Genomic DNA, 19,025 nt, shown 5'->3' with positions numbered 1-19,025 from the left:
CAATCGCCTGATGCGATCTTGGCGGAAAGTTCGTTTGGCTCTGTATTTTTCCATTTCACGACGTTGGTTGGACATTACGATCTCTCCCTTTTTTACCCCTAAAAAGATCTCTTAAGATAAATTCATCCATTTCACGTCATCTAACCAATTCTATGCCCGTTTTTAGAGCATCTTCGACGGCAGCCTCGAATTTGAGGGCAACAAAAGTGAGTTTTAGACCATCGGTTTTTTTCTTCTCCAAGGGTGGCCCTAAAATAGGGTATTACTTTTTTTTAAGGTGTGACACACTTTATTAAACTCAAATGATGGTTACATCTCTCTAACCAAATAAGGTAGAAGAAAGTAAGGCAGATCACCTTCCCAATAGATTGCAGAGTTTGAATCAAAAGACTTCCTAGCTAAAGTGTGTGTCACTGTGTTTGCATCCCTCAGACAATGAGTAAAATGAACATCACCAATTCTCTGAGCCAAGTGAAAACAATCAGCGAGTACTGTCGAGTATGGGCCTCCAATCTCTGATAGACCATGACACGCTCGTAATAATTTTTAGACAGTCTGATTCAAAGGTGATTGTAGAGCACCCTAACTGGTCTACCATTTACATCCCCTTCTTCATTGCCAAGAGCTCGGCAGTTGGGGTGTCCAAGATATGGTTTAAAAAGGAGGTTACCCCTGCCAGCGCCTTACCCAAGTGGTTACGCAGAACAACGGCTATAGCTCCTGTCTCGTCCTCAAAATAATACGCATCGACATTAACTCTGTATGAATGAGGAGCCGGTTTGGACCATTTCACAGCCTTAACTTGATTTGTTGCAGACGAAGCCGCTGAGTTTGCTGTTATCGCGTGAATGGCTAGTGCAGTTCTTGATGGATTCGCTATGTTTAAACCCTTTACAACCTCTCTCCTTTGCCACCAGATATACCAAGCTCCTACTATAATGACTTTTTGTAAGCCCAAAAAATCAATGGAGACGGGGATTGTCGTCGCTTCTCTCTTAAGAGATGCTCGAAAATAACACATCCTGATATGTCAACATCGAGTGCTTGTTCTATCGTTTCTTTCAGGCCCATAGCTTTCCATATCTTTCTTAACCGCTTACATGTGAACATTAGATGTCTCACATCTTCTGCTCCTTAATTGCAGACTGGGCACTGTGCTGAAACCGGAATGTGATGATTAGTGAGCACACACATGCCCGGAATAATTCCATGAAGAGCTTTCCAACCAAAGATTTTAATCTTGTTGGGTACATGCAGACCCCACAAAATTTCCCAAACAGGATTACTTCTTGATGGGCCGACATCATTGCTTTTAACTCTGGTTCCAAATTGGTGATCCCACTCCACGTAGTATGCAGAACGAACAGAAAAAGAGTAGGACTTCATTTTATGCCATGCCACAAAATCCTCTGTCATATGTGAACTTCGCGGTATTCTTAGGATTCTCTCCGCATCAGGTGAAAGGAAAATATCATGAATAATAGCTTCATCCCAATTTCCTGTCACGGGATTAATAAGCTCATCAACTGTTTGAAGGATACATTGTCCCTTATTTGTCAATACTTTCCTTGATGGGCTACCTGGAACCCAATGATCCTCCCATATATTATTTTGTCTACCCGAGCCTACTCTCCAAATATGTCCTCTCATGAATGTTTGCAAAGCCTGCAAAAATACTCCGCCAAGTAAATGAAGAACCTTTCTTAGGGCTCGCTTTCAATAAATTACCGTGTGGGTAGTATTTAGCTCGAAGTACCCTTGCACATAGGGTGTCGGGATTGGTTATTAACCTCCAACTCTGTTTTTCCAACATTGCTAAATTAAAAGCATGCAAATCTCTTAATCCCATGCCTCCATCTTTCTTCGGGATACACATTTTCACCATGGCCACCAATGCATTTTCTCTTGCTCCTCTGTATCTCCCCACCAGAATCCTGGCATAGCAGTGATCTCTTTGCATATCTTCTTTGGGATCTTAAAAACATACATAGAAAAAACCGACAGAGACTGAATAATACCTTTGAGGAAGATTTCCTTCCCACCAACAGATAGAATTTTTTTCTTCCATCCCTGCAATCTATTTATTACTCTTTCCAGCAAGTAAACAAAGCAATCACTTCTATTCACTCCTAAAATAGGGTATTATTACTCCAACAGATGCCATAATTCGCAAAACAAAAGAGACAGCTGCCATCAAATAATGCACCCAACCACATCTTTCTTCTCCACAGTTGCATACATATTGAACTAGAAAAAAACATTAACTATGAATATATTTTAAACTTTACAAAATCATCAAATTGAAATTCAAATCCACATATCAAATTTAACTTCAAAACCTCGTTGCCTATCATAAGGCATTCTTCATTGCCTAGTGATTAGCTGCATTGATGGAAGACTTTCTTTGTTTTTGACTTCTCAAAACCCCAATCATTATTCCTTTTTCCTTTAGTGTGAGGCACACGCTTGCACTCAACTCTACATAGGTAGTTGAGTGATTGATTAACGAAGCAAGATGATCTTACTATTGTACCTGGCATGCCTTGGATTGACGTTTTTGAAGCGATCACTAATCCATGACTTTCTTTTGTCTATGACGGACACTGGCTTGTTCCCAATATAATATTGGCATTCCAGCTAAACTTTTGGGAATTGAAATTTATACTTCATAAAATATTTTATCTTTCTTGACCTCCATGGCAATAGAACTAAGAGTAATGCATGTATCACTAATAGAAAAACGGTTGTAGCTAATATGGACATTAATGACGTACCATGTATGTGGTGCACCACTGCTATATAGCAGTGGCGCACCAAATATTGGTGCGCCATTAATGGCCATTTACTAATGGCGCACCTGATGTGTGGTGCGCTATTACTAGTTTTTTCCTAGCCCCACACCCTTCCCAGACTTAGCAGTGGCGCACCACACCCACGGTGCGCCACTACTAACAATTTTTTTTCAAAACTAGTAATGGCGCACCACACATCAGGTGCGCCATTATTAACCCTGGTTACCAATGGCGCATTCTTAGGAGGTGCGCCATTGGTAACCTGAGAGCAGCTAGATATTTTTGACAGCCACCTACCACACTCATTTTCCCCACTTCATGCTCTCCACCTCTACCAAGCTTGGTCTCGGCTGCCTCCTCCTCCTCACCTCATTTGCAGCATAGATTCACCCAAATTAAGTGGTTAAATTTCTTTTTTTTGGTAGGTAAGTAAGGGGAAAGCTTTCTTTATGTTCTAGATCTACTTTTTTCTCCCTCCAACGTATACACTTTTTATGGCCTAGGTCTACGTATGTTTGTGGTGTTGCATATGTTTGTGTTTGTAGGTACCGGTATTTGAAATGCGATAGTTACCAATATTTTGCCGGAATGTTGATTCATTTCTGTTTCGGCGAGAATTTGGCACTATATGCATTCTTTTTGGTCCTATTTTTAGGCAAAGTCATGCCAATTTTTTTTTGGTTCTAAAATATCGTTTTGCTCTACCCCGCAGGTGACCGTGGTCCGCACGATGACCGAAGGCATCGTGAATAGGTTTTTAAGCTCCGCGAAGGCCGAGATGCTTCAAAAGAACGAGATGGAGATAAGATGTCCGTGTCGAAGATGCAAGCTGAAGAGCCTTATGGACCCGGATTCCAGACAGGTGCGGGACCACCTGCTCGTGTGTGGTTTCATGGATGGCTATCGGTGGCAAGGTGATGAAGATGATTATGAAGTCGTCCATGGGGGCCGGGCAAGAAATAAGAAAGGGCAGCAAGACAATAGCGGCGAGGGCGGGCGAGAAGACGAAGAATCTCCAGGACATGATCACAAAGTAGATGCAGGACACAGTCATCATGTAAAAGATGTCGGACATGATGATGAGGAAGATCAAGACGAAGGGCATGATCATGAAGATAAAGATGTCGGAGCAGACGACGATGGACCATCGATGGGCTGGGTGCAGGACCCTCATATTCAAGAGTTGCTTCTCAAGCAGACGGGTAACATTGTTGGGGAACGTTGCATAAAATAAAAAAATTCCTACGTTCACCAAGATCAATCTATGAGTTCATCTAGCAATGAGAGCGAGGAGTGCATCTACATACCCTTGTAGATCGCGAGTGGAAGCATTCAAGAGAACGGGGTTGAGGGAGTCGTACTCGTCGTGATCCAAATCACCGGAGATCCTAGCGCCGAACGGACGGCACCTCCGCGTTCAACACACGTACGGTCAGCGTGACGTCTCCTCCTTCTTGATCTAGCAAGGGGGAAGGAGAGGTTGATGAAGATCCAGCAGCACGACGGCGTGGTGGTGGATGCAGCAGGGATCCGGCAGGGCTTCGCCAAGCGACTACGGGAGGAAGAGGTGTAGCAAAGGGGGGAGGGAGGCGCCAGGTATCAGGGTGCGGCTGCCCTCCCACCCCCCTCTTTATATAGGGACCCCAGGGGGGCTCCAGCATTAGGAGATGGGATCTCCTAGGGGGGGCGCCGGCCAAGGGGGGAGACTTGCCCCCCAAGGCAAGTGGAGGCGCCCCCTCCCCTAGGGTTCCCAACCCTAGGCGTAGAGGGGGGCCCAGGGGGGCGCACCAGCCACTCTTTTTCTAGAAAGGATCCGTTCTTGGCAACAAAGATCTTGCCTTCGGATCTAAGGTAGAAGGTATACCCAATGGTTTCCTTAGGGTATCCTATGAAGACGCATTTTTCTAACTTGGGTTTCAGCTTTTCAAGTTGTAGTTTCTTGACATAAGCATCGCATCCCCAAACTTTTAGAAACGACAGCTTAGGTTTCTTCCCAAACCATAATTCATACGGTGTCATCTCAACGGATTTAGACGGAGCCCTATTTAAAGTGAATGTAGCTGTCTCTAGAGCGTATCCCCAAAATGATAGCGGTAAATCGGTAAGAGACATCATAGATCGCACCATGTCCAATAGAGTGCGGTTACGACGTTCGGACACACCGTTACGCTGAGGTGTTCCAGGCGGCGTGAGTTGTGAAACGATTCCACATTTTCTTAAGTGTGTACCAAATTCGTGACTTAAATATTCTCCTCCACGATCTGATCGTAAGAATTTTATCTTTCGGTCATGTTGATTCTCTACTTCATTCTGAAATTCCTTGAACTTTTCAAAGGTCTCAGACTTGTGTTTCATCAAGTAGACATACCCATATCTACTTAAGTCATCAGTGAGAGTGAGAACATAATGATATCCTCCGCGATCCTCAACGCTCATTGGACCACACACATCAGTATGTATGATTTCCAATAAGTTGGTTGCTCGCTCCATTGTTCCGGAGAACGGAGTCTTGGTCATTTTGCCCATGAGGCATGGTTCGCATGTGTCAAATGATTCATAATCGAGAGACTCTAAAAGTCCATCAACATGGAGCTTCTTCATGCGCTTGACACCAATGTGACCAAGGCGGCAGTGCCACAAGTATGTGGGACTATCGTTATCAACTTTACATCTTTTGGTATTCACACTATGAATATGTGTAACATTACGTTCGAGATTCATTAAGAATAAACCATTGACCATTGGGGCATGACCATAAAACATATCTCTCATATAAATAGAACAACCATTATTCTTGGATTTCAATGAGTAGCCATCTCGTATTAAATGAGATCCAGATACAATGTTCATGCTCAAACTTGGCACTAAATAACAATTATTGAGGTTTAAAACTAATCCCGTAGGTAAATGTAGAGGTAGCGTGCCGACGGCGATCACATCGACCTTGGAACCATTCCCGACGCGCATCGTCACCTCCTCCTTCGCTAGTCTCCGCTTATTCCGCAGCTCCTGCTGTGAGTTACAAATATGAGCAATGGCACCGGTATCAAATACCCAGGAGTTACTACGAGTACTGGTAAGGTACACATCAATTACATGTATATCAAATATACCTTTAGTGTTGCCAGCCTTCTTGTCCGCTAAGTATCTGGGGCAGTTCCGCTTCCAGTGACCCTTCCCTTTGCAACAAAAGCACTCAGTCTCAGGCTTGGGTCCATTCTTTGACTCCTTCCCGGTAACTGGCTTATCGGGCGCGGCAACATATTTGCCGTCCTTCTTGAAGTTCTTCTTACCCTTGCCCTTCTTGAACTTGGTGGTTTTATTGACCATCAACACTTGATGTTCTTTCTTGATTTCTACCTCTGTCGACTTCAGCATTGAAAATACTTCAGGAATGGTTTTCTCCATCCCCTGCATATTGTAGTTCATCACAAAGCTCTTGTAGCTCGGTGGGAGCGACTGAAGGATTCTGTCAATGACCGTCTCGTCCGAGAGGTTAATGTCCAGCTGGGACAGGCGGTTGTGCAACCCAGACATTTTGAGTATGTGCTCACTGACAGAACTATTTTCCTCCATCTTACAACTATAGAACTTGTCGGAGACTTCATATCTCTCGACCCGGGCATGAGCTTGGAAAACCATTTTCAGCTTCTCAAACATCTCATATGCTCCGTGTTGCTCAAAACGCTTTTGGAGCCTCGGTTCTAAGCTGTAAAGCATGCCGCACTGAACGAGGGCATAATCATCAGCACGTGACTGCCAAGCATTCATAATGTCTTGGTTCTCTGGGATGGGTGCTTCACCTAGCGGTCCTTCTAGGACATATGCTTTCTTGGCAGCTATGAGGATGATCCTCAGGTTCCGGACCCAGTCCATATAGTTGCTGCGATCATCTTTCAGCTTGGTTTTCTCTAGGAACGCGTTGAAGTTCATGTTGACATGAGCGTTGGCGATTTGAACTACAAGACATATTTTGCAAAGATTTTAGACTAAGTTCATGATAATTAAGTTCATCTAATCAAATTATTTAATGAACTCCCACTCAGATTTGACATCCCTCTAGTCATCTAAGTGTTACATGATCCGAGTCGACTAGGCCGTGTCCGATCATCACGTGAGACGGACTAGTCATCATCGGTGAACATCTCCATGTTGATCGTATCTTCCATACGACTCATGTTCGACCTTTCGGTCTCTGTGTTCCGAGGCCATGTCTGTACATGCTAGGCTCGTCAAGTTAACCTAAGTGTTTTTGCATGTGTAAAACTGTCTTACACCCGTTGTATGTGAACGTAGGAATCTATCACACCCGATCATCACGTGGTGCTTCGAAACGACGAACTTTAGCAACGGCGCACAGTTAGGGGGAACACTTTCTTGAAATTATTATAAGGGATCATCTTATTTACTACCGTCGTTCTAAGTAAACAAGATGCATAAACATAATAAACATCACATGCAATTATATAGTAGTGACATGATATGGCCAATATCATATTGCTCCTTTGATCTCCATCTTCGGGGCTCCATGATCATCTTCGTCACCGGCATGACACCATGATCTCCATCATCGTGTCTTCATGAAGTTGCTCGCCAACTATTACTTCTACTTCTATGGCTAACGGTTTAGCAATAAAGTAAAGTAATTACATGGCGTTAAATCATTGACACGCAGGTCATACAATAATCAAGACAACTCCTATGGCTCCTGCCGGTTGTCATACTCATCGACATGCAAGTCGTGATTCCTATTACAAGAACATGGTCTCATACATCACAATATATCATTCATCATTCATCACAACTTTTTGGCCATATCACATCACAAAGCAATTGCTGCAAAAACAAGTTAGACGTCCTCTAATTGTTGTTGCATCTTTTACGTGGCTGCAATAGGGTTCTAGCAAGAACGTTTTCTTACGTACGAATAACCACAATGTGATTTGTCAACTTCTATTTACCCTTCATAAGGACCCTTTTCATCGAATCCGCTTCAACTAAAGTGGGAGAGACAGACATCCGCTAGCCACCTTATGCAACTAGTGCATGTCAGTCGGTGGAACCTGTCTCACGTAAGCGTACGTGTAAGGTCGGTCCGAGCCGCTTCATTCCACAATACCGCTGAAGCAAAATAAGACTAGTAGTGGCAAGAAAGTTGACAACATCTACGCCCACAACAGATTTGTGTTCTACTCGTGCAATAGAGAACTACGCATAGACCTAGCTCATGATGCCACTGTTGGGGAACGTTGCATAAAATAAATTTTTTCCTACGTTCACCAAGATCAATCTATGAGTTCATCTAGCAACGAGAGAGGAGTGCATCTACATACCCTTGTAGATCGCGAGCAGAAGCGTTCAAGAGAACGGGGTTGAGGGAGTCGTACTCGTTGTGATCCAAATCACCAGAGATCCTAGCGCCGAACGGACAGCACCTCCGCGTTCAACACACATACGGTCAGCGTGACGTCTCCTCCTTCTTGATTCAGCAAGGGGGAAGGAGAGGTTGATGAAGATCCAGCAGCACGACGGCGTGATGGTGGATGCAGCAGGGATCCGGCAGGGCTTCGCCAAGCGACTATGGGAGGAAGAGGTGTAGCAAAGGGGGGAGGGAGGCGCCAGGTGTCAGGGTGCGGCTGCCCTCCCACCCCCCTCTTTATATAGGGACCCCAGAGGGGGCACCGACCCTAGGAGATGGGATCTCCTAGGGGGGCGGCGGCCAAGGGGGGAGACTTGCCCCCCAAGGCAAGTGGAGGCGCCCCTCCCCTAGGGTTCCCAACCCTAGGCGCAGAGGGGGGGCCCAGGAGGGCGCACCAGCCCACCAGGGGCTGGTTCCCCTCCCACTTCAGCCCATGGGGCCCTCCGAGAAGGGTGGCCCCACCCGATGGACCCCCGGGACCCTTCCGGTGGTCCCGGTACAATACCGGCGAACCCCGGAACTTTCTCGATGGCCGAAACTCGACTTCCCATATATAATTCTTTACCTCTGGACCATTTCGAAACTCCTCGTGACGTCCGGGATCTCATCAGGGACTCTGAACAACTTTCGGTTTGCTGCATACTAATATCTTTACAACCCTAGCGTCACCGAACCTTAAGTGTGTAGACCCTACGGGTTCGGGAGACATGTAGACATGACCGAGACGGCTCTCCGATCAATAACCAACAGCGGGATCTGGATACCCATGTTGGCTCCCACATACTCCTCGATGATCTCATCGGATGAACCACGATGTCGAGGATTTAAGCAACCCCGTATACAATTCCCTTTGTCAATCGGTAAATTACTTTCCCGAGATTCGATCGTCGGTATCCCAATACCTCGTTCAATCTCGTTACCGGCAAGTCACTTTACTTGTACCGTAATGCATGATCCCGTGACTAGACACTTGGTCACTTTGAGCTCATTATGATGATGCATTACCGAGTGGGCCCAGAGATACCTCTCCGTCATACGGAGTGACAAATCCCAGTCTCGATCCGTGTCAACCCAACAAACACTTTCGGAGATACCTGTAGTGCACCTTTATAGCCACCCAGTTACGTTGTGACGTTTGGTACACCCAAAGCACTCCTACGGTATCCGGGAGTTACACGATCTCATGGTCTAAGGAAAAGATACTTGACATTGGAAAAGCTCTAGCAAACGAACTACACGATCTTTGTGCGATGCTTAGGATTGGGTCTTGTCCATCACATCATTCTCCTAATGATGTGATCCCGTTCTCAATGACATCCAATGTCCATAGTCAGGAAACCATGACTATCTATTGATCAACGAGCTAGTCAACTAGAGGCTCACTAGGGACATATTGTGGTCTATGTATTCACACGTGTATTACGATTTCCGGATAATACAATTATAGCATGAATAAAAGACAATTATCATGAACAAGGAAATATAATAATAATCCTTTTATTATTGCCTCTAGGGCATATTTCCAACAAACGCAAGAGCTGTCGCCTAAGAGAAAGCCAAGCTGGATCAACTGGAGATAGACGCGGTTACTCCATTGTATGAAGGATGCAGGCCCAAGGATACCCGCCTGAAAGTAACGCTCATGGCTCTGAAGATGAAGGTAAAATACAAAATGACCGACGCATGCTTCGACGAGAACATGTCATTCTGGCACGAACGTCTTCCCAAGGGGAACAAGTGCCCGACCAGTTTCGAGGAGGCGAAGAAAATCGTGTGTCCTCTGGATTTACCGCACGTGAAATACCATGTGTGCATGAACAATTGCATCATTTATCGGGACGAGAACACGGAGTCTACCATATGTTCGGTGTGCGGCGTCACTTGATACAAGAAGAGGAAGAAAGCTCCTCGAAAAGTGGTATGGTACTTTCCGATCACTCCTCGTCTGCAACGGTATTTCGCGGACCCTAAGGTAGCAAAGCTCCTACATTGGCACGTGGATAGGGAGGAGAAGAAGCCAGAAGATGACGCAAATGATCCGGAGATAAATAAAAAAGACAAGATGCTGAGTCACCCTAGGGATGGGAGCCAGTGGCAAGCGTTGAACTTCGAACACCCAGAATTTGTGAAGGATCCAAGGAACATCGTGCTGGGCGCGAGCACCGATGGAGTCAATCCATTTGGCAGCCAAAGAAGCACACATAGCACCTGGCCTGTGTTTGTGTGGATGTACAACCTTCCCCCCTGGTTGTGCATGAAGAGGAAGTACATTCACATGAGTATGCTAATTGAAGGGCCGAAACAACCAGGGAATGCCATCAATCTGTATCTAGGGCTGCTGAAAGAGGAGCTAGACATGCTGTGGAAAACGCCAACCAATACGTGGTACGCCGCACAGAAAGAATATTTCCCTATGAGAGCCGCACTGCTCACGACGGTGCACGACTATCTCGGTTACGGATATGTCGCGGGGCAGGTGGTCCACGGATTTTGTGCATGTGTCAGGTGCATGGATGACACAACGTATCGCCAGCTAGATAAAGATCTCGTGTCTTTGAAAACCGTGTTCATGGGACATCGAAGGTGGCTTCGTGATGATGATGCATGGAGAATACGCAAGGATCTGTTCGATAGTGAAACCGAACCCCGATGACCCCCACGTACGAGGAGCGGCAAGGAAATAGACGAGCTGTTGAAAAATAGGAAAGAGTGCCCACCGTCGGGAAAGAAGCGAAAGGCGCCAGAGCCGCTGCTGAAGGTATGGAAAACAAGGTCTGTTTTCTGGGACTTACCGTACTGGAAGATCCTCCGTGTGCATCACAGCCTTGATGTCATGCATATCACGAAGAATGTGTGCGAGAGTCTGCTTGGTACCCTGCTCAACATGCCAGAGAGGACCAAAGATGGGCCGAAAGCAAGGGCATACTTGCAATCAATGGGCATCAGGGAGGAGCTTCACGCAAAATGCCCTAATGATGATGATGATGAGGCGAAGGACACGGAAAGTCGTCGCAAAGGCAAAAAGGCCAAGAAGATTGAATATGACTGCCCTCCCGCGTGCTTCACTCTAAGTCAGAAGGAGATCGAGCAATTTTTCACCTGCCTCGTAGGAGTAAAACTTCCTTATGGTTACGCGGGGAAGATAAGCAAATACCTAGACTCAGCGAAGCAGAAGTTCAGCGGGATGAAGTCTCATGACTGTCATGTGCTGATGACGCAGATACTTCCAGTTGCAATCCGTGGGATCATGGATGCGCACGTCCGTGAAACGCTATTTGGCCTATGCAACTTTTTCGACATCATCTCTCGGAAGTCGGTTGGCGTGAGGCAACTCAGAAGGCTACAGGAAGAGATCATGGTGATACTATGCGAGCTTGAGATGTACTTCCCGCTCGCATTCTTCGACGTTATGGTGCATCTGCTGGTCCATATCATGGAGGATATCGTCCAACTCGGGCCGACGTTCCTGCACAGCATGATGCCATTCGAAAGGATGAATGGTGTCATCAAAGGATACGTTCGCAACAGGGCACGTCTAGATGGAAGCATAGCCAAGGGCTTTCTGACCGAAGAGTCCATCTCCTTCTGCACGAATTATCTAGGCATCAAGAACCCCGTTGGTCTGCCCGTCAACAGGCACCTCGGCAGGCTCGCTAGATGGGGTCACCGCGAAGGTCACCGTGAAATGCATGTCGACTTCAAGGGTCGACTCGCTGACCATGAAAGAGCAAACCTAGTCGCGCTACAACACATAGACTTGGTCGATCCTTGGGTGGTAGAGCACAAAACCTTTATCGAGAAGACGTGCAATGACCAAGGCCAACGGAGGACGGACGGAGATATAATCAAAGAGCACAACTCATGTTTAACGCGTTGGTTCAAGGAGAAGCTTCTGTCGTACCCTTTACATGAGGATTCTTCCGCGGAAGAAAAACTCATATTCGCCTTGTCACAGGGCGCCGAGCACAACCTGATGACCTATGAGGCGTACGATATCAACGACTACATATTCTACACCGAGGAAAAGGACATGAAGAGCGATTATCAGAACTCCAGGGTAACGATGGAATCCTACACCGGTAACGACAAGGACAGATACTATAGAAGGATCGAGGAGATCTGGGAGCTGAGCTACGCTGGAGAGAAGGTCCCGATGTTTCGTGTGAGATGGGCCAAGAGCGTCCTAAAAGAAGACCGGTATTTCACTACCATGGTTATACCCGAAGCCAAATCCAAGACCGCGGGCGCAAACATCACCGCGAAAAATGAGCCATGGGTACTGGCTTCCCAAGTGGACCAATGCTTCTTCATTACCGACCCGTCAAAGCCCAGTCATGTTGTCGTGAGGAGAGGCAAAAGGAACATCATCGAAATGGATGGAGTCGCCAATGAGCAAGACTTCGACAAGTACGACGACCCAAAGATGGAAGATGATGACGACGATGAAGTACCATACACCACAAGAAGAAGCAGGACCACCGTACCTAAAGGACGTCCGTTCAAGAGAAGAACTCAAGGGGTTCCGGGGCTACATTATTCAACCGCGAGAAAGAAGGGCAAGAAGATTGTGAAAATATAGCTAATATCGAATCACGACGTGTCGGCCGCGTGTGTGTGTCAGTGGCAAGCTCAGTTATTACATGCAACTAAATTATTACATGTATCACTTGATTTCAACCATGTCATCTAATTCTAAATCTTTCCACAATGGTTTTATCACTCCATTTGCATTTTCCTTTTCTTTTATCTCAAATCTTAAATTATTACATGCAACTAAAAATCCAAAAAAATAAAAAAAAGTTAGTAATGGCACACCAGGAGAAGGTGCGCCATTGCTATCACGGTGTTTATGGCGCACCCCTAAATGGTGCGCCATTGATATACCAATTTTTATGGCGCACTCCTAAAAGATGCGCCATTGCTAACCCTCCCCCCACTAAAATATCCAAGACGGCCCAGCTGGTCGTCCTTCTCCCCAATATGCATCTCGCCCCTCGCCTCTCGCCACCGCCGTTGATCCCCTTCCACCACCACCGGCACCGGCACCGGCACGACATCCACCTCCGCCTCCTCCTCCTCCGCGGCCACGGCCTCCACCTCCTCGGGACCCCACCACACCACCCCTTCAACAACAACAACGACAAACACCACCTCGACCTTCTCCACATCCTCGAGGTCCGGCCGCTCCAGCCTCGCCGCGACACGCGCCTCTCTCCCGGACCAGCCCGTCCTCTACTCCTTCCAGGAGCTCGCCGCCGCCACCAACAACTTCCTCGCCAAGCGGGGCTCCTCTGACACCTTCTGGCATTGCTCCCTCCGCTCCCGCCCTGCCTTCAAGGGGCTCGCCTTGCTTGAGGACTCCGTCTTCGTCTCCCTCGTCAAGGCTCCCACCGACCAATCTTGGATTCGTCGAGGTACCAACTGCTACTCGTATTTGATCTGCCGCCACATCTTGGGTTTCCCTGCCTCATCTCATTTCCTTTCCTTCCTTCTTCTCAGGTAGACGACAAGATGAACCCTATCCAGCCAGCAGCATGACGCCTCTACTCACGACTTGGATAGCAGAGGGTAAGCTGCTATATATACTTGCTTAATTTAGTTTGCTTAGTTTTGCTGCTGTATATACACTTGGTACTGTATGCTAAACTAAATTAGCAAGAAATAAGTGGTAGCAGCCAACTGAGATTGATTGAGCAGCTGGAGGTGGCTTGGAATCCCAATTAAAGGACAAGGAGTTTGATTTTTTTGTTCCCTACCAATAGCAATACTTGTTCAACTCTGCACATTTGTCTTCGGGTTGATACAGATGTCCTCTTGTCCATCAGGGAAAAAACCATACTAACTTGATACTGTTTGTTTCCTCAGGTGCAGACCGCCATGTGCCTCTTTCCTGGACGCTACTGCTCCTCCGACCTTCCAGCGGACTACATTGACCTCGTCAAGGTCTGTCTCTCATGTCCTGCATGTCCCGACCATCAATTACCCGAATATGTTGCTTGTTTTCAGTAGTGCAACAATTTGTGTGTGTCGACTTGTATGAGATTTGACAATATGTGCTCTTGGAACGATAATTGTTCTGCTGGTCGACAATGTAAGCCTATGGAAATTATGTCCTGTCTTGATTAATGTCTATCTGCTACAAGTTCCCCAAAATTTCAGGGGCGCCACAACTGAACTGAGGCTCCTTCAGTTCAATATTTTGTGCAGGGACAAATAGTTACCCCTTTCTCCTGAAATGTTGATTAATTTCCATTTCGGTTGAGAATGGGGCACTCCTAGATCAAGAAAATTAGCAAAGGTCATGCCCAATTTTCTTGACCTAAAAGGTGCCCGATTCTCAACCAAAATAAAAATTAATCAACATTTATACACAATGTTATTTCTACAAAGCAAATATTTCTAAGTGGCTTTTATAGTTTTCCCTTAAGTTGAAATGCAAACTATTTTTTCTTCCTGCAGCAAGAGCAATAGTGCACTTAGTAGGATATAAAATATATAACCTGCAATAGTGCACTTAGTAGGATAGCAATAGTGCACTTGGAACAATCTTTTGGGTAAAGGGGTGTTTATAACCTGTAATGTGAAAAAAATATAGGATAGAAGAATAGATACTACCCTGATCTCATCCAATAACTCTAGTAGCCCTTTTTCCTATTTAGAGCAAACATGGCCGACAACGATGAGGCCGGCGGTTCGGGCAAGCCATTCTGGGAGCTGTCCCAGGAGATGGAGGAAGAACCTCACCGCTATGAGGATGCCGCGGAAGACACCGATCCCGACTACACAACCCCTAGTGGCATCGGGGATGACACCACTGATGGTGCCACCGGGGATGCCACCACTGATGATGGCAGCGAACGCACGGATGACAGCCAACCGAAGAGGCAACGGAAGGACCGGTGCCCGAACGTGCTCGGCACCGTCAAGGAGGAAGTTACTGAAGTGTCCTCCAGTGGGCATCCAACAGCGCCCAAAGAATTAGTCAGTGGGTACGCGGGACAACTCGGGTGCATTCTCCGGAGCACGTCTTGATCAACACCGAGAACCTAAGGCATCGTGACCGAGGGAATTTGTGCAACCTCCTCTTCGAGAAGCTGCACGAATGATACAAGTTCCTCGGTGACTTCGCAAACACACGCCTCTCAGGGAATAAAGTGAACAGTGCCGCCCTCACGAAGATGAGCACGGCCCTGGCTACTTGGAGAGCCGCGGTGAAGAGAAGGATTCTAAGTGGTGATAGTTATGAGAAGATTAAGGAGACAAATCCTTCGATCAGCGAAGCTGACTACGTGGAGTTCAAGATCAAGTGCACGAGCAACGCATCCGTGGAATCAAGTCAGTGGGGGAAAGATATGCGGGACTTGAACTTAGGGGTCCACAAACTCGATCCTGGCGGTTATAGAGTGACGGAACCTAAATGGGACAAGGAGGACGCGGAGCGTGCCGAGCAAGGCCTACAACCCCTCTTCGATAAATACCATGAAAAGCAGAGCAGGAACTATGTCAGGGCCCGGTACAAGGTGGACCCGGTAACAAAGGAGCTTACCACGAATCCGAAGGTGAAGGCGCTTGAGCTTGTTCTGGTAAGGAATACACCCCCGTGTAATTAGCTCCATATGGTTGCATTCTAATTAATGAAGCCAAATTTCTAAATGGTTCACGTTCCTTCCACAGGAAACTGAAAGCAGTAGCGCGGGGTCTCAAAGCTCCCCGTCCGCCCCTTGGGACATCACTTTAAATAGGGCATTGAATGTAATGAAACATAATGATAAGTTCAGTAAGCCGTCGTCAGCTGGTCGTGTGGCCGGCAAAGGCTTGTCCATGAAATGGTCGGAATACTATAAGGCTGGGCGAAAGGAGAGAAAGACCAACTCGGAAAGCCAGGAGCGCGAGGTTAAAGAACTCAAGGCACAAGTGGTGCGGACTCCTGAGATAGTCCAAGAGCAAGTGCGAGACCAAGTGGGAGCGACGATGACCGCCATTATGCCTTCTTTGCTTGAGGGGCTGCGGGGATGGATTGCGGGCGGCCAACAGGGGCCGCCCCCGATCCCAGCTTCACGGGCAGCAACTCGCACAACGCGCCGGCATTGGTGTCTCCGGCAGAGGCGGCATTGGTGTCTCTGGCGTCGGCACCGTCATTGGAGCTTAATGCACCCGGGTGTGGGAAGAATACGCCGGCCGTCACCTCGGCAGCAAGCGGCCCCTCCGTCACTTGCATGCCCGCCGTTGGCGGTGCCTCGACATTAGCCAAGCTTGACACCATCACGGTAACTAAGCCTCGGCCGATGACTTCATCTCCTTGCCTTTGACTGGGCATCCCTGACGCCCTACATGTTTTCGCAGGGCGCCGCCAACATTCCATGCACTCTCCTGCACTTCATGGACGGCAAGTTGATCGATGTCGCCAAGGCCAAAATCGTTGAACCGGGCAACCGCGTGTTCCACGGTAATCCGATGCCACCCACCGTGTATAGGGTTCAACTGGTTCGGGTGCTGCGGGGCTGCGACGACTTGTTACCTCTGTATCAACCCCCTGGGACTGATGAAGATGATGTGATGACCCTCAGCGCCTACTTAAACTGGTCCATGCTTTGGTCGAAGAGCCAGATTCATTTGGGGGAGGAGGACACCACCCCACAGACAACACCGCTAGTCATGCCGGCGCCAAGCCATGGCAATACCGCCGCAATGCTACCGCCGTCAGCTGATCCGGACATGCATATGGCACATGATCCGGACGATGACGACGGTACATTTTCCAACGTCGATAAGTACATCAACGAACATGGGTACAGTGACGAATTCTTGGGGCCTCCTTCTCAAGAACCCAACCTTGCAAAAGACGATCGCGATCTAGCTGGTACCGCGGAGAAACCCAATTGCAACATGCGTCATCTAGCGTTCAGTCCTCAGGAGATGCCTCCAGCCGCCGCCTTCACCGAGACTCAAATAGCCGAGGTGCAAAATATTATTATCCCCAACACACTCAAGAAGGTGGTCTCTGAGCAGAACTCGATCCCATTACAGCAGAAGAAGTAGAAGGGACGGAAAAGAAAAAAATAACAAGGGTGCCAGCCAGCCGGCACCGAGTATGATCCGTGCTCAGGACGGGCCACCAATACCTAAGGATATCTCAAGGAGGGTGCATGTTGAAGGAAATATGCCCTAGAGGCAATAATAAAGTTATTATTTATTTCCTCATATCATGATAAATGTTTATTATTCATGCTAGAATTGTATTAACCGGAAACATGATACATGTGTGAATACATAGACAAACATATAGTCACTAGTATGCCTCTACTTGACTAGCTCTTTAATCAAAGATGGTTATGTTTCCTAACCATAGACATGTGTTGTCATTTGATTAATGGGATCACATCATTAGAAGAATGATGTGATTGACATGACCCATTCCGTTAGCCTAGCACTTGATCGTTTAGTATATTGCTATTGCTTTCTTCATGACTTATACATGTCCCTGTAACTATGAGATTATGCAACTCCCGTTTACCGGAGGAACACTTTGGGTGCTACCAAACGTCACAACGTAACTGGGTGATTATAAAGGAGTACTACAGGTGTCTCCAAAGGTACATGTTGGGTTGGCGTATTTCGAGATTAGGTTTTGTCACTCCGATTGTCGGAGAGGTATCTCTGGGCCCTCTCGGTAATGCACATCACTATAAGCCTTGCAAGCAATGTATCTAATGAGTTAGTTACGGAATGATGCATTACGTAACGAGTAAAGAGACTTGCCGGTAACGAGATTGAACTAGGTATTAGATACCGACGATCAAATCTCGAGCAAGTAACATGCCGATGACAAATGGAACAACGTATGTTGTTATGTGGTTTGACCGATAAAGATCTTCGTAGAATATGTAGGAGTCAATATGAGCATCCAGGTTCCGCTATTGGTTATTGACCGAGAATAGTTCTAGGTCATGTCTACATAGTTCTCGAACCCGTAGGGTCCGCACGCTTAACGTTATGATGACAATTTTATTATGAGTTTATATATTTTGATGTACTGAAGGTTGTTCGGAGTCCCGGATGTGATCCAGGACATGACGAGGAGTCTCGAAATGGTCGAGACATAAAGATTGATATATTGTAAGCCTATATTTGGATATCAGAAACGTTCCGGGAGAAACCGGGATTTTTCCGGAGTACCGGGGGGTTACCGGGACCCCCCCCGGGGGTTATTGGGCCTACATGGGCCATGAGGGAGAAGAGGAGGGCCGGCCAGGGCAGGCCGCGCGCCCCCTCCCCCCTAGTCCGAATAGGACAAGGAGGGGAGGGGGGGGCGGCGCCCCCGTTTCCTCTTTCCCCTCCCCCCTTTCCTTCTCCACCAAGGCAAGAGGGGGGAGTCCTACTCCCGGTGGGAGTAGGACTCCTCCAGGTGCACCCCTTGGGGGACTGCCGCACCTCCCCCTCCCTCCTTTATATACGGGGGCAGGGAGGCACCCTAGAACACACAAGTTGATCTACGTGATCGTTCCTTAGCCGTGTGCGGTGCCCTCCTCCACCATATTCCACCTCGGTCAAATCGTCGCGGAGTTTAGGCGAAGGCCTGCACCGGTACAACATCATCATTGTCACCACCCCGTCGTGCTGACGGAACTCATCCCCGACACTTTGCTGGATCGGAGTCCGGGGATCGTCATCGAGCTGAACGTGTGCTGAACTCGGAGGTGCCGTATGTTCGGTACTTGGATCGGTCGGATCGTGAAGACGTACGACTACATCAACCGCGTTGTCATAACGCTTCTGCTTACGGTCTACGAGGGTACGTGGACATTACTCTCCCC

The sequence above is a fragment of the Triticum dicoccoides genome, chromosome 2B (assembly GCF_002162155.2).
Source record: "Triticum dicoccoides isolate Atlit2015 ecotype Zavitan chromosome 2B, WEW_v2.0, whole genome shotgun sequence".
NCBI lineage: Eukaryota > Viridiplantae > Streptophyta > Magnoliopsida > Poales > Poaceae > Triticum > Triticum dicoccoides.
This window is presented reverse-complemented; position numbering follows the sequence as displayed.